At 49.0% G+C, this 25,750-nt stretch overlaps 1 pseudogene; it reads right to left on the bottom strand.

Annotated features, from left to right (window-relative positions):
• Window positions 1-25,750, bottom strand: LOC132689757 (DNA sliding clamp PCNA-like; annotated as a pseudogene).

The raw sequence follows: 25,750 nt of genomic DNA, 5'->3' as shown, positions 1-25,750 counted from the left end.
TCAGAAGGCGTTCTCAAAGAGCTTTGTTTTACTTTCTTGGATTTTAAGATGCCTAAGGCCCTCTTCATCCTCGATCTTGGGGGCCAGATAGCACTTCACACGGCCCACCCCAGCAATCTTACACTCTACCACGAGGGGTCCATCTGCCGGCACACGGAGTGCTACTGTAGGGGAGAGTGGGGTCGCTTTCATAAAGAGGTTCAGGGACCTCGGTGTTTTCAAAAGCTAGCTGAACTTGGTTCACTGAGCTCTACAGTAACAGCCTCCTCCTCTTTGTCAACGTTATTCCTTTTCGGCAACTTAATACTTCCGTTCCCAGGTTTCTGCACTTGGAGAAAATCTCACTCTGTCTTTTGCACAAAAGGCTACACCAGGGTCCCCAGTGTGACTGAGATCTGGGCATGTAGGTGCGCATTCACCAGAAGGCATCTTCACTCCACAGCTATACCCTGCGTCTGGATTTCCAAGTTCAACATCTCAGTCTGCTGACTTCATCTCATAGTCTGAAACCTTTCCCTGCTTTGGAGCTTCAAGCACCAGCATCGAGGTCCCTGCATCAGCTCCCACCCTTCGCATCACGACGTCGTCAGTGCCAGCCCAGTTTTGTATTTTGGACGTGCTGGGGAGGTTCACGGTCACGGCCAAGTTGTGGTCACAGCTGGACGTGTGGCAACCCCGGGAGCACAGGGGCAAGCTGCACCGGGGAGGCGTGGGAGGAGTCGACACTGGGCAGGTTCACACCCCCAGGCTGATGTCCCAGGGGGCCTTGATGGTGACGTCCTTCAGCGGCTCCAGCACCTTCTTCAGGGTGGAGCCCTGGACTGGGCATGCCTGGAACGCGATGGCAGAGTCAGACGGATGAGGCTCCAGGTGGAGGGAAGGAGGAAGGACTGGCCAGCCTAGGTGTCACAGGGTGACAGCAAGCAAGGAACATGCTGGTGAGAGCCTGTGACCCAGGAAGATCACAACCTACTCAGGCAACTTACAAAACTTCTGGGCAGTAAGACTCACCAGTCCCATTTTAGAGATGGGAAAACAGAGTCAGAGAGGCCCCATCTTTGCCCCTGGTTCCTCACCTCACCCATGTGGAGAACAGGATTTGGACTCCAAGTGTACGTGACTCTACGGGCAGCACCTTCTCTACCTTGACACTATGGTGCCCCCTGGGGTTTTAGCTGCATACAAGGAAGAACTTTCTGGAAGTAAATTATGTTACTCTCAAAGAGCACTTGGATGAGCCACTGGCAAGAGGAAGATACGAATGGGAGGAAATTCTGAAGGTGGGGGCAGCAGAACCGAGGGCATCTGTGGTGCCCCCACGAGGGATGGCTCTCCTTTATTGTGACACAGCCGTGATGGCAGGGGGGAGGAGGGGTAAGAGGCAATCTGTCAACAGTGACGAAGGCATCCATGTGCACCTTTAACACTCAGGCTCAATGACGGACAAAGGGCACGAAGCCTGGCAGAATAGACGCTTCAGGGTCAGACCAGCCTAGGAGGGCGTCCCCAGCTGAGCCACCTGAGCCAGTCCCTGACCCCCTCTGTGCCTCACTTTCCCACGTCCTTGAAGCAAGTTACCGCCGGCCCCTCCCTCACAGGCTCACGTGCCACACAGCAGGGAGAATGCCCATTTGGGGCCTGGCACACCGTGAGGCCTCCCTACCCCTTCTCTTCATCGGAGCAAGAGGCTGACGTTTTCAAAAAGATGTGCTAAAAACCAGGGGGGAAGACAGAAAGGAAGCAGACAGAGAAAATACCCTTTGTTTTGCAAGGCTCTTTGGTTGCAAGGGAGAAAAAAATCCGCTCAAAGAGCTGGAGCAAAAGGAGAGAGGACAGAGAAAAAGGAGCAGCTGATTGAGGACAGAGCAATCCCTTTCAGGACAGGGCGCGGGTGGGGTCCCGCGGAGCCCGGTCAAGGAGCACACGGCAGACAGCCTCCGGGGCCAGGACTGCTCTCTGGGCGCCTGCCTCCTCTCGGCCCTCCCACATCTCGTTTCCCTGTCCCTTCCAGTGTCTGCTCCTCTCTCCTCCCTCTGCAAACTGGCCTTCTGGCTTCTCTGCAGAGAGAGACGGCCACCTCGGGGCTCTGAGGTTTGAAGTCCTTTCCCGAGCAGCAGCAGCAGCAGCCTGCTGAGCATCTTTGAGGTCTCGTTTCCAAATTCTGATTGGCCCAGCTTACTGTCAGGCATGGATCCTGGGCCAATCGGATGGGAGGTGGCAGCGGTGGTGGGGTACAGACTGCAGCTGGGGCTTAAGATCTCAAAGGAATGCAATTCCACACAGACAGTCCTACATCCCCACCAGAATGGCTTGAATTAATGTCCTGACAACACCGGTCGGTGGCAAGGCTGTGCAGCAACGGGAGCTCTGCCACTCTGCTGGTGGGAGTGGCAAGGGATGCGTCCACCCTGGGAAACTGCTCAGCACGTCTTTCAAAGCCAAACGAAGGTACCCCTGCCCCTTGACCAAGCAATTCCCCGGCTGAGGAGACGTCCAAGGTGAATGATTGCTTACGACCACCTGAAGCAATACCTGAAATGTTCACAGCAACCCCAGACCGCAAACAACCCAAACATCCATCAACAGTAAAGTCAGATGAATAAATTGTGGCACGTTCGTCATATTGCGAAGCGCTGAGAGAAGAAACAACTACCACCACATGCAACGTAGACGGAACTCGCCGGGCACGACATTTAGCCAAAGAAGCCGTACCCAAGAGGGTATACACTGTACGATCCCATTTACCAAAAAGTGGATCAGTGGTGATCAAGACTATACTACGGGTTATCTTGGGGGAGTATCAGCTGGGAGAGGGCACGAGGGAGCCCCCTGGGACATTACAAATGCTCCATATCTTCTTTCTCGGTGGTGGTTATGGAAAGAAATCATCACGATGGGGGCGCCTGGGTGGCTCAGTCGGTTGAGCATCCGAGTTTGGCTCAGGTCATGATCTCGCAGTCTGTGAGTTCGAGCCCTGCATCGGGCTCGGTGCTGACAGCTCGGAGCCTGGAGCCTGCTTCCGATTCTGTGTCTGCCTCTCTCTCTCTGGCCCTCCCCCGCTCACACTCTGTCTCTTTCTCTCAAAAACAAATGTAAAAAAATAAAAGACTTCAAGACTGTAAAACATAAATAAATAAATAAATAAATAAATAAATAAATAAACGTTAAAAAATTGACATTTAAAAAAAAGAAAGAAATCATCAAGCTGAACACTTAAGATGTGTGCCCTTTACTATATGTAAGTCATTCCTCAGTTAAAAAAAAGAAAGGGGGCGCCTGGGTGGCTCAGTCGGTTAAGTGTCCGACTTTGGCTCAGGTCATGATCTTACCGCTTGTGAGTTCGAGCCCCACGTCGTCGGGCTCTGTGCTGACAGCTCAGAGCCTGGAGCCTGCTTCCGATTCTGTGTGTGTGTCTCTCTCTCTGCCCATCTCCTGCTCACACTCTCTCTCTCTCTCTCAAAAATAAATAAGCATTAAAAATTTTTTAAAGAGAGAGAGAGAAGAGCATATTATGGCCATAATATGTATAACATAGAATCAACTACATAACCAACCACACAGTCACCTTTGTCTGGAATAGATGGAGTAAACATACACGTGTATGTGTGTTTATTTTACATATGACATGTGTGTATATATATGTATATCTTATATATAGTATGTGCATTATATATGTACAATATATGCATTCGATTCATGCATATATTCATACATATAATGTATATATAAGAGAGAAGGGGGACAAATCTGAATTATATTTGGGGCTTGTATTCAGTCTAGGAAGGGCAGATCGGAGCAAGACCAGGCTGGAGGCGGGGAAGCCTGTGAAAAGGTCGATCTCTTTGCCCAAGCAGGAGATGGCCGTGGCTGGCCCCTGACACGGATGTGGGGAAACAGACTTGAGGGCAGCCGACAGGACATGATGGCGGGTGCAATAATGAGGAGGTGAGGGAAGGAACTGTATCGGGGTGACCCTGGTATTTCTGGCTCGGGTAACTGGGTAGCCGGCAACGCGACCCCCAGATGAGGGAGGCCACAGGAGGGGCCGCCGTGGAGGAGGCAGGGAGGACGGCGGACTTGGTCTCAGGCAGGTGAGGTGTGAGCCACCAGGGGCCCACCAAATGGAGCTGTCAGAAACCATGCGACCCACTGCACCGGATGGGGTCCCCTGGAAACAGACTGGGAAGCGGGGCTCGGTGAGGTGGATGGGGGTGCCCTGGGGAAGTGACGTGGGCGGCCCTGGCGGAGGGACAAGCTGGCCTGTAGTGTGGTTGCAAGGGAGGCGGCCACCTGTCCCATGCTGAGCTCTGGAGCCAGGTGGCTCCTCGGTGTTGTCCCGAATTGAGACAAAGGGACCGGGTCTCTGCAGCCCCAGCTGGTCAATCACTGGCCGTGGCTGCTCTGGGAGGCGCATCTCCGTGGGTGAGGCCCAGGGCAGTGCCTCGTGAGCAGCTGTATGGCCCCAGCAGGGGAGGGCATCAGCCCCCCTCCCAGGGTGTGTCCTGCTCTGACTCCAAGGAAGCCTGCAGACCGACCGTGAGCATCAGACACCCCTGCTCTCGCTCCCTCACCTGCTTCCCACAGGCACCCACACTCTGGCAAGCCCCTCGCGTCCCAGCTCTGCCCGCGGTGCCCACGGAGCGGCTCCTTCTATAGAAAGAGCGGGATTTTCCTCTGATGCAAACACTCAAAGCAATTAATGCCATTTGTCACCACCATTCTCATTCTGCGGCCAATCTCTGGAGCATCAGAGACCATCCCATCGCCACCAAGGCCACAAAATCACATTCAGGGGCTTTGTAGGGTCAGGGGCTGTCTCCCAAGGGCTGGACAAGTTCACTCCTGAGAGGGTCTCTCATCCCCGCGTGCCCCGGTCCAAGCCACCAGGATCTGTCACCTGACGCACTGCAGTAGCCCCTCCGGCTTCCATGCTCCCACCCAGCCCTGGCCCCTCTACAGTGTCCTCTCAGCACAGCAGCCAGACTGACACATTAAACCCTGTCCATTACAGTCCCCCTCTTCTCAAACTCCCACTTCAGCTTCCACCTCTCTGATAAAAAGTCCATCCAACGGCCTTTCTGAGCTCCTTTCTACTCCCCTCCTGCTTGCCTGTTGCACCCTGGCACATTTGCCTCCCCAGGCACACTCCTGCCTCAGGGCCTTTGCACTTGCTGCTTCCCCATCCTGGAATACTTTTTACACTTTCAGATCTCCACTCAGATATCACCTTCTCAAGGAGGCCCTCCCTGACTGCTTTATTTTATTTTATTTTATTTTATTTAGATTTCATTGTTAAGGAATCTCTACACCCAACATGGAGATGGAACTCACTACCCTGAGATCTAGAGTCACACGCTCCACCGACTGAGCCAGCCAGGCACCACAGCGAACGCTCTATTTTAAACTCCAGCCCCTCGCCACCTGTCCCGTCCCTTAGCCCTGATTCATTTTCCCCTCTTCAGGAACTGACCTCTGAATGTTTAACTTCCTCACTTGTTTTACCTGTCGTTGTCTTTCCTGCAAACTCGACAGGGGCAGAGATTTGGGGTTTGTGTCCAGGGACTAGAATGCCACCTCGTGCTTATTAGCAGTGGAGCTCCACGTCGATTACCTGATTTAAGATTAGCCCTGGTCTTAGCCTCAGCCTCAGGCTGCCACGATGAAATACCATACACTGGGTGGCTTCAAAGCAGAAATGGGTTTCCTCACCAATCGGGAGGCTGGGAGTCTGAGAGCCGACGGCCGGTGTGGGTGAGTTCTGGTGAGAGCCCTCTTCCCGGCCTGCAGACGGCCACCTCCTTGCCGTGTGCCCACATGGCCTCTCCTCGGGGCACACTCACAGTGTTCTTCCTCTTCTTATAAGGCCCCCAGTCCTATCAGATTGAGACCCCACACTTATGACCTCATTTTACACCTTCCAGAAGCCCTATCTCCAAATACAGTCACACTGGGTTTGGGGCTTCAACAAACACATCTTAGGGGCGAGGGAGGGGGTGCAATTCAGACCACAGTAGCTCTAATTTCTATTCTCCTCATTTTACAGGTGATAAGACTGAGGCTCCAAGAAGCCACATGCCCGAGCCAAGGGCACCCAGCTCAGAAGTGGCAGAGGAAGCGTCCAAACCAGCATCAGTGTCCCTCTGCCCTGCTGCCTGCCATTCCCTGTGCTGGGAATGCTCTCCCCATGGCCAGCTCCTTCTCCAGCTCCACGGTCACCTGCCCGATAGGGCCGTCCCTATACATGGCAGCCATCTCCTGCTTCTCAGTTACCGTCACGTTGCTCCCTTCATTTTCCTTCACGACCCGTGGAACGTTCTGAGATTACCTCCCGCCTACCTGTCCAGGTGTGGGCGGAATGCTGGAGAGCCAGGCAGGCAAGGGAGTCAGTGGAGACAACCTCAGGCTCGTGACAACAATGACCTCTCACAGGATGCTCACACGTGCAGAGAACATCAATTTGCCAAATGACCAATTTACCGGGCAACTAATTCACTGAATCTTTGTTTCTACTCTGTTTATGAGGTTTTCGCCACTCGTGGCCCAAAGTAGTTTGGGCAGCCTCTGGGGATTTTTCAAAGTCCTACTGTAGCTGCCCTGCCCCAGCCCCGTGTGCCTCTGCCCTCGAAACAGCTGAGGACGTGTTCCCGAGACCTCCTCTCATGGGGCTGCCGTGGCCACAGGCCTGGGGCAGGGCACTGGGAAGGACATGTGCTGGCCATCACTCAGACTGCGGACTCATCACGGACACGCTCCCCCAGCCAAAGTGCTTACTGCCCTTCCAGGCTGGGGGGTCTGCAGGCCACAGGTACCAGAACCTGAACCTGAGCAAGGTAACTGAGGGATTCGCCTCACATAGAATATTTAGGGGCTCAAAACGAACTCAACAACCACAATAAACCCTTGAATGCAATACTGCCAAAAATCAAAAATCAAAAATACTAATGCAAAAATTCCACGAGGAACAGAATAAGCACATTTTCAATAAAGATAGTGCTGTGGCAAGCCATGCTAGAGCATCAGACAAAAGGAAAAGTCAATGATACTGAGATCATCTTTATTGAAAATGTTTGAATTTTGTTCACCCTGGATTTTTTTTTTTTTTGCAGTAACTTTGATTTTTAAAAATATGTGTTGAAATATTATCTGTCAACATACGCTGCCGGGAACAAGAGGTAGGTGTTCTTTTTCCCTGTTCTTCCTACTTGGCACTCCTGAGAACCTGGCCATTATGTATAAAACAATCATGGAACTCTGAAAGGTGGAGAGAAGGAGGCAGCATGGCCAAGGACAGTGGGACCCAAGGCACGACCTGACAGTGAGTTAGTTCCCTGGGTTTTCTTTTTGCCTCATATACCCCTTACTTGGGGCTGAAGAAGCCAACAATCCAGAAATATCATCAGTCACAGACGAAAAGCCCCAACAAAGCTGGTTCTTTCCAGCCAAAGGAAGTGAAAGGACAACCTAGCAAGGCAGAAAATGTGTAGCCAATAACCGCTCCAGGGCAGCCAAGCACCACAGAAAGGGCTAGGCCTACCCCGAGCCCCACCCCCACCCCACGCATGCCAGCAAGGCTCAGTGGGGAGCCTGGACGGCCACACTCACCATGCTGGAACAAGACAAGACACCCAACCTCTCCCAGGGTCCGATAGGGAACTCTATCCCCACAGGGGATCAGTATCAACAGAGACCATGCAGAGAACCTGAACTTCAATCAGGCAGTAATGAAGCACCTCTCATCGCCTCCAAGGCAGAAATTTCACTCACTACTGTCCAATGATAATGATGACACTGTGCCCATGGCGTCAGGAAGGCCAAGTGGGGACCAAAAATAAGGCACTCCTACCTTTCCCATCCAGCCAGATATCCACGGGGGCCTAGTGAAGAGGAGGACTCCCAACCCTGCCCAGAAGTAGCAAGGAGCCTCCCTTCTGAGGGTCAACAGAGGTCAAATGGGCAACCTGGACTTCCAGCCCCCACTGGCAGTAATGAGGCTCGCACCCTCTCATCCCCTATCCCCTACTGGAGAAATGTCAGAGGAAGGCAGCTAAAACAGAAGGTTTACATAAGACTCACTCTCAGAAGATAATACAAAAATGTCCAAGTGTCAGTCAAAAATCACTTGCCAGGGCAACTATCTGGTTCAGTCACTGGAGCATGCAACTCTTGATGTCAGGGTTGTGAGTTCAAGCCCCACATTGGGTGTAGAGCTTACTTAATAAAAAAAGAAAATAGCTTATCATACCAAGTGCAAGAAAGATCTCAAAGTGAATGAAAAAAAAAAAAAAAAAGACAGTCAGGGGTACCTGGGAGGCTCAGTTGGTTAAATGTTGAATCTTGATTTTGGCTCAGGTCATGTTCGTGAGATTGAGCCCCACATCAGGCTCTGCACTGAGAGCACAGATCTGCTTGGGATTCTCTCTCTCTCTCTCTCTCTCTCTTTCTTTCTGTCCCTCACCTGCACTCTCTCTCTCTCAAAATAAATATATAAACATTTTATAAAAAGACAATCAATGGATACCAACATTGATATGACAGACATGTTATGATTATCTGGCAAAGATTTTGGAGCAGGAATCATCAAAATGCTTCCAAGTGGGGTGCCTGGCTGGCTCAGTCATTGGAGTGTGTGACTCTTGATCCCGGGGTTGTGAGTTCGAGCCTTGCATTGGGTGTAGAGATTACTAAAATAAAGTAAAATAAAATATTTTAAAAATAAATAAAATAGGGGTGTTTGGGTGGCTCAGTCGGTTAAGCATCTGACTTCGGCTCAGGTCACGATCTCATGGTTCAGGAGTTCGAGCCCCACATCAGGCTCTGTGCTGACAGCTCGGAGCCTGGAGCCTGCTTCAGATTCTGTGACTTCCTCTCTTTCTCTCTCTCTCTCTGCCCCTCCCCTGCTCTCACTGTGTGTCTTACTCTCTCAAGAATAAACATTTTTTTTAATTTTTAATGAATAAATTAATTAATTACATTAAATTAAACGGAGCCTCAAGAACCTCTGGGACTGTAACAAAAGATCTAACACTGGATTCCCCAAAGAAAAGGAGAAAGAGGATGGCACTGAAAAGGACTTGGAGATATAAGTGCAGAAAACTTAGCAAATTTGCCAAAGGACATAAACCCACAGATGCAGAAAAGGTCAAAAACAGGATAAAACCAAAGAAATCCACATTTTGGGAAATCCACACCAAAATGTATCTTATTCAACTTCTGAAAACTAAACAAAAATTGGAAGTCCGTGAGAGAAACAATACTTTACCTATGGGGGAAAAAATTTGAAAGACCATGGATTTCCCATCAGAAGTCACAAAGGCTAGAAGAAAGTAGAACATTTTTCAAGTGCTGTTAAGAAAAGAATGGTCGACCCAAAATTCTATATTCAGCAAAAATATCCTTCAGGAATGAAGAAAAATTAGCACATTCTCAGATAAAGGAAAACTAAAAGAATTTGTCACCAGCAGGCCTCCTTTAAAAGAACAACTAAAGGAGATTCTCTAAACAGAAAGTATTAAAGGAGAAACCTTGAGACATCAAGGAAGAAGAAAGACCAACAAAGAGTAAATAAAAGAGATACAGGTAAATGCAGTATATTTTCATTTCCCCTTGAGTTTTCTAAATTATGTTTGATGGTTGATTCAAAAATTATAACACTATTTGATGTGTTTCTAAATGTACGTAGAAGAAATATTTAAAATTATATTGTAAAAGGGGTGGGTAAAAAGATGTAAAGAGAGGAAAGGCTTCTATACTTCACTTAAATTGATGAAATACTGACACGAGTAGACTAAGTATGTATATATAATATATATTCAGGAAAAACACTAAGAAAAAAGCATAGAACAATATATACTCAAAGACACTATCAATGAGTCAGAATGGAATTCTAAAAATTATTCAAGTAACCCACAGGAAGCCAAGAAAAAGAAAACAGAGAAATGAAAAACAGAACAAAAATAAAACAAACAAACAAAAAAAGCAAACTTAAGCCCTAACACAGCAGTAATTACATTAACTATAAGTAGTCTAAATATATCAATTAAAAGACAGAGATCGGCAGAGCAGCCTAACTTCATGCTCTTTACAAGAAACTCCCTGCAAATGTAACAACACATGTACATTAAAAGTATAAGGATGGAGAGATATGTATCCTGAAAACCTAACCAAAAAAGCAAGATATGTTAATTTCAGACAAAGGAGGCTCCAGAGCCAAAATAATTACCAGAGACAGAAAGGAACACCATCTAAAGATAAAAGAGTCCATCTGTCAAGAAGACAAAGCAATCTTACATGTGTATGCATCAAACAACAGAACTACAAAACACGTGCAGCAAAAACGGATAGAACCAAAGGGAGAAATAGACAAATATACAATCACAGTTGGAGACATCAATACCCCCTCTGGTTGCACTGATAAAGCAACTGGTCACAAAATCAGTAAAGATGTAGAAGAACTCAACAACACCAGCAACCAGCAGGATTTAGTTGACATTGATGGAACACACCACCCAGTATCAGCATAATACATATTATTTTCAAGGGCTCACAGAATATATACCCAGATAGATCAAATCCTAGCACAGAAAACAAACCTCAATAAATTTAAAAGAATTCAAATCACATAGACTGTGTTCTCTGACTGTAGTAGAATCAAACTAGAAATGAATAACAGAAAAAAAAAAAAAACAGTAAAATCTCCAAACATTTGGAAACTAAAAACTACACTTTTTTAAAGTAGGATTCATGCCCATTGTAGAGCCCAACATGGGGCCCAAACTCATGGCCCCGAGATCACAACCCTAAGATCAAGACCTGAACTGAGATCAAGAGTTGGACACTTAACCAACTGAGCCACCCCGGCATCCCTGAACAATATACTTTATGAGTCAAAGGGGAAGTCTCAAAGGAAACTAAAAGTAAGTTGAAATGAATGAAAATGAAAATATAACAAAATTTGTGGACACATATAAGGAAATGTTGACAGAGAATTGATAGCTTACATAAGTACTTACATGAGAAAAGAATAAAACTCTCAAACAATAATCTAAGCTACCGTCTCAAGAACCTAGAAACAAAAACAAACCACAAGAAAGCAGAAAAAAGATAAAAACAAAAATCAGCAAAACTAAAAATAGAAAAACAGCAGAGAAAATCAATGAAACACACATCTGGTTCTTTGAAAAAAATCAATAAAATTGACAAATTTCTAGGAAGACTGACAAAAACAAAAAGAGAGAAGACGCAAATTGCCAATATCTGGAATGATGTAGAGATATTACTACAGACCCCGCAGGCACCTGAAGCACAAGAATAAAGGGGCACTTCAAACAACACACACCATCTACACACACAAATTTGATAACTTAAATGAAATGAATAGTTCTTGAAAAGCATCAACTACCACCACTCACCCAATATGAAACAAGTAATTTGGATAGCCCTATAACTATTAAGAAAAGAGAATTTGGAATTTAAAAACTCCCAAAAGAAGTCTCCAGGCCCAGATGGTTTCACTGGAGAATTCTAGCAAACATTTAAAGGAAAAATAACAACTCTACCCAATCTCTTCCAGAAAATGGAAGAGGGTGGCACGCTTCCAGTTCATTTTATGAAGCCAGTATTTCAGGGACACCAGTACCAGATGAAGAGAGCACAACAAAAGGCAAACCACACATCAGTAGTGAAGACGTGACAGGAAAGGGAGATGAACGGATAAAGGGTATGCCAAGGGGCAAACTACCCCTGTGGGCACTGGGAGCTCAGTCCCACCGGGGTCCAGCTGAGGGCCAAACAGAACTGCTACTGCAGACAGAATTTGCCTACTGGAGGACAGGGAGCCTGAGGAACTACCATCTCCCACTGGCTGGAAGTAGCCCCCCAGGGGTGTTAGCTCCCCTGTACATCTGAGTAGTATGTGCACAGAGCCGAATGACCTCTGGAGGTTTGGATGACTTTTACAATGATGGAAATGTTCTGTATCTGTACAGTCCAATATGGTACCCATGGCCACATGTGGCTACTCAGCACTTGAAGAATGGCTGCTGTGACTGAGGAACTGAATTTTTACTTTATTTAATTTCAGTGATCTTCAAATCGCATGGTCGGATGTGATCATGGCTGCCACATTGCACGGTGCATCTTTGGGGAGAGCAAAGCAGAGACCTCACAGTGCATTTACAAAACAGGGTGCTAGAAGGAGCCGAGAGCTGTCCACCGTAGCAGTGCTGAACGTACCTGCCAAAGAGGGGGAACAATCAACAGAACTTGGTGTCAGATTAGGTAGGGAGGGTGAGTGGTTTCAAGTAGGGTGTGCTAGAGATGGCCATAGCTTCTACGGGTCATGTGTTCAGGGACTGATTTAACCAGTGCCACAGGGCACAATTTGGACCCTTGTGTCTGCTGTCAGGAAGGGTCCAGAGGAGCACCAAACGGTCCCCTCACTGCTCCTCCAAGACTAAGCCTCCTTTGCAAATGGTAAAGCAGCCGATTCTGCAGGAGGCAGTTTAAGGTGAGAAATATTAGTGTGTTTGGGGTTTCTCGTGTATTTCATGGTGCTCTAAAAGGGAACATAATCACAGCAGCATTTCTGTCAGAAAAGCAAAACAAGGTCCCCACCTGAAGAAAGTGATTCCGGACTGAGCAGTACTCTCGCAGTGCCTACATGCTGACATATTATAATGTTTTCTTGATAGTTAGACATACTCTGTTGTTACTCAATCGGACTCCTCTGAAACGGCTGCCAATAGCCTAATTAAATAGTTAGCTAAATATATTACTGACACACTGCTGTGTATTTGGCCCTAATGAGGTTTATAGGAAATGCATTTGCCAGACCACAAGGGCTCCAAGGGTGGAAACTCTTGGTGGCTTGGTTCTCTGTGGCCACAGCCATTGGTCCCAGGCCAGCCATCCCTGAGGAAGAGCCTCTTGTAAACTAAGATGCCTGAGCTAGAGCAAAGAGTTAGAGGCCTGACTCAGTTTCCCCGAGGAGAATAATCAGTCTCGGGTCTGCAGCAGCTGCCACAACAAAATACCAGAAGCTGGGTGGCTTTAACACAGAAATCCATTTGGTAACAGTTCTGGGGGCTAGAAGCCCAACGTCAGTGTTTCGGAAATCATGGCCACTGGTGAGAGACGTCATCCTGGCTTGAAGGGAGTCAACCACCTTCTTGCTGCACCTTGCGTACCTACCCAGGGCTAGTCTTGTACAGATGCAACCTTATAAACAGAGGTGAATAAAATCGTCTTTGCTCTTTTGCTTATTCCAGTTTAGTGGCATCTCTGAACCACCAAATGGAATAAGCAAAAGAACAAAAAAGATTTTGGTCACCTCTGTTTAGAAGGGTAGGTATAGACATCCCATGCTCATACCGCTAAAGTGTACTGAGCACCTACTAGATCCCAGACACTGAGCTGTGTGCTGCAGGTCTTGTGGTGAACAAAAGGCGCCTCCTGCCTCAGAGTCTAGAATGTCCGAGAGGAAGTGCAGGACACCATGGGAACACATCAGAGCATCCCTAGTCATGACTTGGATTTAAGCTCAGCAAGAGTAAATGATTATGAGTCATTTTTCCGGGTGAAGGAAGTACGGATGGCAGTGGAGGGGTGTTCCCAGCAGCAGTGGGGACAACATCTAGACAAAGACCTTGAGGTAAGAGGCCATGACACATCGGAAGAAGAGGAAGGTCAACACATCTGGAGCAAACTCCTTCATGCCCAGCCCACAGCAACACCAGGGCATCACAGACACCCACCCTCTTAGGTCAGATGCCAGGTAAGAGGCAGCACTTTGACCTGGCCACATCTTCAGTGGCACCCCACAACTCCAGGATGTATCCCCATGTTAGGAAGTTCCTCTAAAGGACAGTGAACAAAAACGGGCCTGGGAATCAGAAAGACCAGGATTTGTGTCCAGTTTCTGCCTCTTCTGGAAGCATTGACTCTGGGAAGGTTGCTCACCTCTCTGAGCTTCAGCCTCCCATTCCACAAACATTGGCTGGCTGCCTCCTGGCTGGCAGATGTCGCGCTGGGTGCCTGTGATATGGTGGTAAACACAACAGATCCGGGCCACTTCTGGTCTGGCAGGGGAGACAGACAATCAACAAATAGGTAATGATCACATGTGATTGGAACAGCGATGGAAGCACACAGGGTGTCGGTATGGACGGAATGGGAGAGGGGATCCATTTACATAGGGAGTCAGGGAAGACTTCTTGGTGGAGGTGACATCTGAGCCGAGACCAGAATATGAATAATAGTGCCCAACCCCCAGGGGGGTTTCTGAAAACTACATGAAATAATGTCCATAAATAATGTCCATAAAGTGCACTGCCTAGTGCATAGGTAGAGCTCAAAATATGCTGGCTTTATCATCTGCCACTAAAATCTAAGCTCCTTTATAGTGAGGAACAAGTCTGTGTTTGCCAGGATTGCGCCTGGCACATGCAAAGAGTCGAATGAACTCACGAGTTTCATCTTTCCTTAGGTTATTGCATCACCTCTCCTTCATTTTTGAAGGACAATTTGAGTATTCTACCTACAGTCAACAATAATGCACTCATTACGAGGCTAGACCTCAGGTTAAGCGTTCTTATCACAATAAAATAAAATAAAAAGCATTTGCTGAGTTCATTTATAATAATAATTGTAATAAGAGTCGCAGTGAGAGTAACATTTGGTAGTAGTATTAGCCAGAGGAGTAGTAATATTAGAAGAAGTAGTAATAGAAGAAAGAGTATCAGCAATTCATGCCACGGGCGACCCTCTCGGCAAGGGCACTAAGTGGCAGTGGAAAGAATAAGATTTCAAGTCAGGCAGAGCCGCACTTGAATCCTGGTCCAGCTACATGGCTGCTGTGAAGCAGCTGAATCTCCTTTCTCTAAGCCTCAGTTTTCTCATCTATATGTTGGGGATAACAGTGTGTGTGTCACAGGGCTGCTGTAGGGATAGGGGAGGTGTATGTATGGTGACTGGGACAGAGCAGGCCCACCATAGATGCTGGCTGTCGAGACGACAAGCATGCTGCCCAGGTAACCAAGCTCCGGGCATCTGACACTCAACCAGCTTTTTGGGGGACAGACCGGGAAGCAACATGGACGTGTGTGGGCGAGGGCTTGCGGCTTCCAAGGGCTTATGCTCCCCACGTAGCCATTGCTCATGTGGGCTGAGGTGCCTCAGTTCGCTCATCAGTCCCAGACCGCTGCGGTCTGGGAAGTAGAGATCCCTTGGAAAATTACTGCCCTGAACTAAAACTAGGTAAGAGTTCTCGGCTGAAATTCCAGCAGGCAGAGAAATGGTTTTGACATAATTAACTGTCAAAAAATTCGTATCTATCGATCAACAAGAAAAAGTAAAATAACCCAATCGCAAAATGGACAAAGTATAGAAAAGGCAAAGTACAGGAAGGCCGATAGACTGACATATGAAAGAAAGCCCGGCAAAGTATCATGGGACTAGAATTTAGAACAATGAGCGGCACTCGGGTGGCTCAGTCGGTTAAGTGGCCACCTCTTGCTCTCAGCTCAGGTCATGACCTCACTGTTCGTGAGTTGGAGCCCCGCTGTCGGGGTAGAGCCTGCTTGGGCTTCTCTCTCTCCCCTCTGTCTGCCCCTCCCCCACTCAGTCTCTCTATCTCCCTCTCAAAATAACTAAACTTTAAAACTAAATTAAGGGGCGCCTGGGTGGCTCAGTCGGTTGAGCGTCCGACTTCGGCTCAGGTCACGATCTCGCGGTCCGCAGGTTCGGGCCCCGCGTCGGGCTCTGGGCTGACAGCTCAGAGCCTGGAGCCTGCTTCCGATTCTGTGTTTCCCTCTCTCTCTGCCCCTCCCCCGTTCATGCTGTGTCTCTCTCTGTCTGAAAAATAAATTAAAAAACGTTAAAAAAATAAATAAATAAATAAAACTAAATTAAATAAATAAATAAATAAATAAATAAAACGATGATAAACCCTCTATAAAATGGGCAAAAAAAAAAAGTGCAGACTGAAGGCATCCAGCCTTGGTAACGGTGTGGAGAAATGGGTCCGTGCGAGTGGTGCTGCTGGAGAGGAAAGCTGGCAGGTTTAGGCAGGGCAATTCGACAGTGCCTACCGCGATTCAAAAAGGGTATGTTATTTTAGCCACTGCTAAGTGAGCGTCTTGGAGGGGCATAAGTGGGCGTGGTCACTGCAAGCATCATTTGTCATAGTGAAAATGTGGAAACAATATAAATGTCTCTAGACACAGAAATGACTAAATTAAAATAATACAACCATATTATGGAGTATTATGAGATAAATAAGAGGAATGAGCTAGATCTAGATGAATGACCATGGGCAGAAGAAGCCCAAGACACCTTCAGTGAAATAAGAGTGGCATAGGATAATAAGCACAGTATAATCCCATCTGTATTGGAATCGATGGAAGGAAACAACGTATAGTATTCCCATAGGAATGTGTGCGCGTCCGCACGTTAATACATAGGAAATGGTTGACAGAAGACACATTTAACTGATAAGAGTTGTTGCATCTGGAGAGAAAGGAGGACGGATGAAGGGGGATTTCGGGGGATTTCAAGTGGAACTTTAGTATTAGCTACACTGGAATTTTTTCAAGAATGTATCCATGTGCAAGGAGACATCCGCAGCCTACAAAACAAATTGACAAAGTATACCATTCGAATTGTATTGAGCACTCCCGTGAATGGTAGGAAGAAGACAAAATTGAAAAAAAAAAAAAGCAGCAGAAGACGTGAACGGGACTTTTCCAGAAAAGGAAATTCAAGCAACCAATAAACATATAAAAGATGCTCGATCTCGTTTATAATCATAAAATGCAACTTAAAGCCACAAGGAGATGCCAATTCCCACCAGACACGGGCAAAAACTTCCAAGTAAAACATTAGCAAACGCCAGCAAGAATATGCAATACCAGGAATTCTCATGCACTGCTGGTGGGGCGAAAATTGGTCCAGCCACTTTTGAAACCAGGTTGGACTTCGCCCTCAAGTTTTAGGTAAGAAAATCCCGTGACCCAACAGCCTCACCCCCAGGCACATACCTAGGTAAACCTGTAAACAAGTCTGCCAGGGGACATAACTAAGAATGTTCATAATCCCCCCAAACTGAAACCAGTCCGTGTGTGCAGCACCGACAGAATGGGTAAATCATCTGTAGTCCATTCACACAGCAGTACGCCAGACGGCAGCAAGAATGAATACGACAGGGGCGCCTGGGTGGCTCAGTCGGTTAAGCGGCCGACTTCAGCGCGGGTCACGATCTCGCGGTCCGTGAGTTCGAGCCCCGCCTTGGGCTCTGGGCTGATGGCTCAGAGCCTGGAGCCTGCTTCCGATTCTGTGTCTCCCTCTCCCTCTCTCTCTGTCCCTCCCCCGTTCATGCTCTGTCTCTCTCTGTCTCAAAAATAAATAAACGTGGGGCGCCTGGGTGGCGCAGTCGGTTAAGCGTCCGACTTCAGCCAGGTCACGATCTCGCGGTCCGTGAGTTCGAGCCCCGCGTCAGGCTCTGGGCTGATGGCTCGGAGCCTGGAGCCTGTTTCCGATTCTGTGTCTCCCTCTCTCTCTGCCCCTCCCCCGTTCATGCTCTGTCTCTCTCTGTCCCAAAAATAAATAAAAAACGTTGAAAAAAAAATTAAAAATAAATAAATAAATAAATAAACGTTAAAAAAAATTAAAAAAAAAAAGAATGGATACAACAGTAGCACAAAATTCAGGATGGTGGGTAATTTTTGGAAAGGGGGAATTTTGTCATTGAAGAAGCGCATCTAGGAGGTTCCACTAGAAATGTTCTATTTCTCAACCTGGCTGTTTATTTCATTGTTATTTTTTAAACCCTGTGTGTGCACTTTACACACTAGTTTAAAAGGGTTTTTTTTAATAAAATTTTTGTAACATTTATTTATTAACGAGAGACAGAGAGACACAGAGCACGAGCAGAAGAGGGGGAGACACAGAATCGGAAGCAGGCTCCGGGCTCTGAGCTGTCAGCACAGAGCCCGACCTCGGGCTCGAACTCAAACCACGAGATCATGACCCGAGCCGAAGTCGGATGCCCAACCGACTGAGTCACCCAGGCGCCCCTACACGTTAGTTGAATCTGCATAATTGCAAATAAGAAAAAGTTATGAAAGAGAGAAGGAGAAGAGAGTATCCTTGGTCCAGTTGTACCATGTGTTTCCCTCCACGCAGGAGAGGCCATGGGCTTTTCTGACTCACCTCTGGATTCCCTCTAGAAAAGACCTCCAGGTTGGCTGAACACTCCAAGAGTCAGCATGGCAATGGCAGCAGGGACAGCACAGGACAATCTGCACTCTCAGGTCCTTTTCTCTGCTCGAACCTTGCTGTTGTGGGTCTAGAGGGAAGAAGGAAGCCCATTCTCTTCCCCAGTTGTAGCTCTAGAAAGGCCTACAGACACATCTGACCCAACCTCTTTGAGGTAGAGACCTGAGAGAGGATGTCACCATATCAGCACAGCTGGCCAGCCTAGACCAATGGGTTTCAACCTTCCTGCCCGCCCGCATCACGACCCGCATGGCCAATGGCCTCCACATGAGTGCCTTGGACTCTAGGACACAAAGAGCCTATGATCAGAAGCACGGACATGACAGAGCCTGATTTATGGGCAATCCCGCAGCAAAACTTACAAGTCAGGAGTGGGGCGAGAGCCCATGTCTGCTGGGACTCCAGCCTTATTCACGGAACCTGGCACAGCCCAACACACAGATGTGGAGCTCAGTTGCATTAACTATTTGTTGCATTAACTTTTATTGCATCTGATTTATTTCTTTTGTTTTAATTTTTTTATGTTTTATTTTATTTTTGAGACAGAGAGAGACAGAGCATGAGCAGGGGAGGGGCAGAGAGCGAAGGAGACACAGAATCGGAGGCAGGCTCCAGGCTCCAAGCTGTCAGCACAGAGCCTAAAGCGGGACTCGAACCCACAGACCACAAGATCGTGACCTGAGCCGAAGTCAGACGCTCAACCGACTGAGCCACCCAGGTGCCCCACATTTAAATTTTTTCTAAACAAAGCGGGTAAATTTATTGTGAAGTTTCAAAAACAGCACTGTAAAAATATTTATGTTTTTAAAATTTTTTTTGATGTTTTATTTATTTTTGAGAGACACTGAGTGTGAGTGGGGGAGGGGCACAGAGCGAAGGAGACACAGAATCGGAGGCAGGCTCCAGGCTCAGAGCTGTCAGCACAGAGCCTGACGCGGGGCTTGAACTCACGACCCGTGAGATCACCACCTGACCTGAAGCTGGACGCTTAACCGGCTGAGCCACCCAGGTGCCCTGTGTCTGATTTATTTCAACTGACGTCTCTGAACCTTTGAACTGAAGGAAGAGAAAAGGAAATGTTTCAGCCCAGAGGCGGGCGTGGAAAGCTTTCCAGAGTTGCAAAAAGGGCTGAGGTCGTGTAGGAACGAGCCAAGTGCAGGAAGCTGCTCACCTTTACAAAGCCATCCCTCTGTGTCATTTCTACTCTGCCCTCTGCAGCAGCCGGGACCTCATCTGTCAGCCTCCTGGCTTCCTTGGAAGGGGACTCAGGTGTCCAAAATGACCACTCCAACCCTGAATCTACTTGGCATCCAAGTTCAACTGCCAGCACCAACTGGGAGTTTCCCTGAGTCTGAGTTCACATTCCAGGGGAGAATCTGATTGGCCAAGCCCATACAAACCACACAGTGATAGGTGGTGGGCCAGCCTATACACTGGCAGTCCCCGGGTCACATGACCACGGTTGGTCCAATCGGCCATGGCAGGGAAGATAAGGGGTGGAGTCATCCACTATAAGAGATGACGGCTGAAGGTGGCAAGGGCTGTGTGGAGCAAAGCCTTCTACAGAGAGGGAGTGGATGGCAGGTGACAGTTAATATCTCTAGGCCTGCGGTTCCTAAGGACTGAAATGTCCCTCAGGGAACCTGCCTCTGGAGTCTGAGCGAGAGAATCAGGGATGTGGTGGCTTCAAATACATATCTCGAGCCGGAAGCAGGAACATGACAAGAACCGGGAGTGAACCCCTAGTGTCAGACAGCAGTGGGATCCTGGGTCAGCCACCTACTAGCTGCGTGACCTTGGGAAAGTTACTAAGCGTCTCTGAGCCTTCATTTCCTCAGCTGCGTAGTGTAATTAATAATAGAACCTACTTGGTAGGGTTGCGAGGGTTAAAGTTGATGGGGCCCGAAGTAAAGTGTTAGCACAGTTCCCAGAACAAAGGAAATGCTCAGTAATTGTCAGTGCGTTCTTTTGCACAGAGCACCTCATCAACAGACCCCTGGCCACATCACTTGAACACCTGGATGCAGGTGTGCCTGAAGTCATTTACCTTGAACTTTTGGGAGAAATAAACAAACTCCCTTTTGTTTGCCCAAGACCGTGCTAACTGGCTCTATGTCACCTGCAGCCAAAAAGTGTCCTGAAAAAAACACCATAAAGAAGTTCCCCTCCCTCACTGGCTTTCAGATCAGCTTCCGTGCAGGGAAAGGGAGCAGTGGACACACAGCCAGTTGGGGGGGGGGGGGGGGACTGCATGTACCCCACGGTCGGCTTTGTCTGTGCTTCCGATCATAGGCTGGATATGTTCGCAGCAAGACGCTCATGTGGATGCCATTGGCCGTGTGGGTCGGGCCAGGGGAGGCTGAGAGCCATTGGTCTACACTGAACAGCTGTGTGGATCTGGTGACGCTCTCTCTCAGTAATGAGATGACACATGGAGATCCATCAACCCTAACCTGCCTTTTTGCAGCCAGGCCACAGCCCAGCTCCTAAGGATGTGTCCAAAGTACTGGGGTCTCCTCACATCCCATACACACACGGACACACACTCTCTGAGATCCCTGGGCATTTCCGATAGTGCTTCTCAAGGGTCAGAGAGCGGACTTTCAGTTTGGCCATATGGACTCCCGCACACGAGGAGCGTTTCATCCCTCCAACAGGCTCATTGCATTTTTCACTTAATTATCCATTCTTTTTCCAAATGCTCACCTCCTCTGAGCCAGGCTTTGTGCCTGGGGGCACAGAACGAATGGCCACCGTCCTGGATTTTGAGCGTTTGCAGCCCAGCAGTGCAATCAGCCATGGAACTAAGCATATGATGTGGTAGGTGTCAGAGGAGAAGAACGGAAACAGTTCTGCATTTCCAGAACTCGCGGTCTCAAAAGTACAGCCTCACTCCTGGGCACGTGATAAAGGAGGTGGAGACTCTGAGAGACAGAGCATGGCCAGCGATGAGAGTGGTGACAGACAAGATCCTGGCAAGAAACAGGGATGTGGTCAATGTGAGAGTCAATAGGATTTTTCAGAAATAGTCTGTCTCTCGGCCTCCTGGTTATGTGGTAGGATTGCATGTCCTTTTACATTGGCTGTGGCCACAGGACTTGTATTAGCCATGACGTTCGAGCAGAGGTCGTAGATGTGGCTACTGAGTGGGCAATTTGGGATGCCACAGATGATGGATGCTCTGTCCACCAGGTCCCTGAGTGAAGAGGGGCTTGTGAGGGGCAGAAAGCATGAGAGAGAACAAAACCTTTATGATTACAGGCCACTGAGACTGGCATGTGGGGGGATGTTTGTTACCGCAGCATTACACAGGCTGCCCTGACTGATACAGTCAGAGAGGGGGACAATGGCAGGGACAACACGGAGCAGGGGTGAGAACAAAAAGCGGTTGGAATTCACAGAACACGCCCCTCTCCTTTTCAGCGCCCCCAACCCCAGGTCCCCAGGTCTGGTCCCACAGAGTTGCTGTCTGAGCCACGGCCACAGTCCAGGCCCCTGATGCAAAGGAAGACCTACAGAGAAAGACACCAGCTGTCTTCATCTTCATTCTGGCAATTTCACTTGATTTCCCTGCAAGGGGCCTGGGGAGCCCTCTCCCTTTCTCTTTATTACATTCTAAGGATTCCTCATTCCCTCTGCGAAGTCTGCATTTGTCCCGAACTCTATCAGCCCCACTGAGCAGCCTAAACCAGAAGCTGTTGGAAAGAGAATCTGCAGAGAAGAACGTCAAAGCCAGGTGCCTGGGGGCACAGGAGGGGCCCCTGAGAAGGGAGCCCCCCGGGGATGGTGCCAGCTTCTCCACACCAGCAGGCTGTGCAGGGGCCCCAGGCTTCCTGTGCAGGCAATTCCGCCTCCTGGGATCCACAGGGACTATATTTCCGCAAATATAAGATGCCATCGATTGAAGGGTGCATCTTTATGTACTGCTAAGAAAGAAAAAATGCTGCCAATTAAAGCCAGACGTGGTGCTTTATTATCACTTAGAATTTTTATTTTATACCAATTGAAAGGGCTCGTGTAGACTTATTTAGGCATAGATTTTTATCCTATATCACTATTGTGCACATAGAAAATGGAAAATACCAGCAAAATAAATTGGTCAAGTTATCCCCAAACATCTTCACATTCAGAGTTCAGCTCTTGTGAATCTCTTTTCAACTCAGACTCATTGATGTTTGTGTTTTTCACACAATATCATCTTCCGGGACATCAAGAGTGTAGGTGATGTGACATTTCTTGAAAGAGCGTCCCACCTTGTCCCAGAGATTTTATTTCAAGTAGACAGTCACTCTTCAAGTTTTGATGCTGGCACTTCTTTCTAAAGTCTTGCAAAAAGGCATCAGGCAACCTGTGTGACTGCCACCCGCCCAACAAGGACTGTGAGACGCTGTTGATTATGAGACGAAACCTGATTTCAGAAAGGTTAAAATGTGCACAGAGAGAGGGATTGTGTGTCATTGAATCAATGGAATCCGCACCCGCCCTTACTAATTCTGCTTCTAGAGTAACAGGTAAGAGTCTTCGGTCAGTAAGATGTGGGTTCAAATCCCAGCCACCCCCCCCCCCCCCCTTCTAGCTTTGTGATGTATTAATCAAGCTTGGCTAGGATCTGCCACAGTTACAAACAACCCCCATGTCTCAGCTGTTTAACACCACAAAAGTTTGTTTAAGGCAAATCTACTCAAGGTCAAGGCAACAGGGTTGGGCAGCTGTCCCCCTCATGCTAACTGCTTAGAACTGTCCAGCCACCTCAACAAAGCCTCGTCCCTCACCACCTGGGTGGGTGGACAGGCAGAGAGAGACAGACTCTGTAATTGCAAGGGGTTGTCCCAGCTTCAGCCCGAAACAGGCACCCATCACTTCCACCCCACATTCCATTGGCCAGAACTAGTCCTACGGCCAGGCCCACCTGCAAGGGGCTGGGAAATGTACTTTTTTGTGTACCCGGGAAGGAGAAAAAAAAAGCAAAATATTCATGCCAATGGTAAAGTCGAGCACAGAGACGCTAGGCAATTTGTGAAACCTCTCTGAGCCTTCGTTTCTTACCAAAAGGAGCGTTGCAAATGTGCCTGTTTTTTAAAGTTTATTTATTTATTTTGAAAGAAAGAGCACAAGGCTTGGAGGGGCAGAGGGAGAGGGAGGAAGAAAATCTTAAGCAGGCTCCATGCTTAGCATGGAGCCCAATGCAGGGCTCGAAGCGGGGCTTGATCGCATGACCCAGGGATCACAACCTGAGCCGAAATCAAGAGTCGGACACTTAACGGACTGAGCCACCCAGGCGCACTGAATGTGTCTCTTTCTTTGGCTGTTATGAAGGATGCCACATGGGACACGCTTTGCATCGTGCCTGGCACACAAAAGCGTTCAGTGAATGCTGGCTGTGGCCCCCTAAAGGCACAGAGAACACCCTTCCCACCTGGAAACAACCATTCTTGCCCCCACTTCACTCCCCGAGGCATCTCCTCTCTCAGATGAAAGAGTCCCAGAACCCCATCTCCTTCTCATGATTTTCAGACCCCTCTCCATTCAGGTCTTCCCCCGAGAAGAGACCTTCATAAGGACTCATCACCCCTCTGTGTCTCTGCTATCTGACCCAGGCACCTCCGAACACTTGCTGTGTGACTCTTGCCAAGTGCACAGCCCTCTCTGGGGCCTCAGCTGCCTCATCCACCTCACCCCTTCCCCTAGCCCACGGGTGCCAGGTACACAGGTTGGAGAGGGGGGCTGGGGGTGGGGGGCGCTGTGGTATGTTGCCAGAGCTCTTGTTTTCCAAGACAAGGTGAAAAATCCCCATTTTTGTGTAAAATACACCAGCTTTGTAATGGTGACAACTGTTTCTCAGGAAGAAAATTAACTCTATGCACGCCAAACAAAACTTGGGGCGGGGTGGGGGGCGGGGCTTGCTTTGTCGAGCTTCCAGGCTCTGTCTACAGGCTGGGTCTGTGAGAAGCCAGAGGTAGGACATTTTCCCCTTGAATAGACGTCCCTGGGCCCCAGCACTTTACTGTTTCCCCTCTCAGGAGAGGAGCTCTCGCACCCAGGAAGCAGTCTCTCCCACCCAGGAAGCAGTCTCTCCCAGAAGGGCCACTGGACAGCCGGACGGGCTGATCCTGGAGAAGTGGGGGTTGATCAAGCGGTAGGATCTGCTGGTAACTGTGTCAGCTGGTTTGATCACAACCAAGTCCTCATAGCGGACACATCAGTGACTAAACCCATGTCAGCGCCTAGGCTGGGCACACTCAGAAGAATCAAATCCAGGCCTTGCCCTGGGGAAGCTTCCACACACAGGAGACGACAGACAAGAAAAACAGGCCACTGCAATAGCAGATCCGGGGGTGCAAGGAGGGGAGGTGGCCTGCCTGGAGAGTGTGGCCAGGGAAGGCTGCCCCGGGAAGGGGCATCTGCCCAGGAGGTAGTGTTTTCTAGGCAGAGGGGACTGTGTGTGCAAAGGCCTACGGGCATGCATGTGCTTGGCTCCTTGAGGGGAGGGCAGTGCTGCAGACAGTCCCAGGAACCAGGGAGCAGGAGGAGGGGAGGCGGGTGAAGGCGGAGGGCCCTGAGGTCCCCACTCCCCCCACCTCATCCCCAGTTCCCCTGGCACAGAGCCTGGCACTGGTTGGCATCAGTCAAATGGTCTCCACGGCAGGTCTCCACTCGGCTGCTCATTCTAATCACCTACAGAGTCTGCAGAAGCTACAGTGTCTGGGCTCCACCAGAATTCCTAGAGAAGCACCGGAATCGGCATTGTTTTCAAAAGCTCCCCTACGGGAGTCTAACAGGCGGCAGGAGTGGACAACAGAGCAGCATGCTGCTCCCGGCACTGGGCGCTCCCTAGGCGCCAGGCTCTGTGCAAGATTCTTCTGTGGGTGGTCACTACATCCTGGCAGCGGCCCGAGAGTGAGGCTGGCCCGGTGTCCTCAACTGCCCAGATGCCGGAGGGGGAGGCAGACGAGTTAACTTGCCCAGAGACTTATGGCTGGCAGTGGACTCTGAAGTTAGTCCCACTCCAGAATGCAGAAGCAAGGAGGAGAGGGAGGGAGGGAAGAATGTGGAGAGATGGATGGATGGGTGGATAGAAAGAAGGAAAAGGAAGGGAACGATGATGGATGGATGGATGGACCGAAAAAATGGATGGGTGGTGGGTGGGCGGGTAGAAGGAGGGAAGGAGGAAGGGAAGACGGGAAGACGAGAATCAAGGCGGGAGGGAGGGGAGGAATAGTAGTGTGGGGAGCGGTTGAAGGGATGAAAAGAGAAAGCACGAATTAATGAATTACGGGAGAGATGAACGCGGACAAAAGGGCGGCGAGCCGCTGCCCTGGGCGAGCTCCGGTCCCAGGGGACCAGGCCGCGGGAGCCGAGGGTCGGGAGAGACGGGTCTCAGGCCGGCGCCCTCCGGCCCCTGCAGGCCAGGGCCGCGCCCGGGTCGCCGCGCCGCCGCCGGCTCGTGCCTCCCGCCACCTTGCCCGGACGTGCTCGGCAT

The sequence above is a fragment of the Panthera onca genome, chromosome E3 (assembly GCF_046562875.1).
Source record: "Panthera onca isolate mPanOnc1 chromosome E3, mPanOnc1 haplotype 2, whole genome shotgun sequence".
Classification (NCBI taxonomy): Eukaryota; Metazoa; Chordata; class Mammalia; order Carnivora; family Felidae; genus Panthera; species Panthera onca.
The sequence above is the reverse complement of the archived record's forward strand: the minus strand, read 5'-3'. Positions and strand labels throughout refer to the sequence as shown.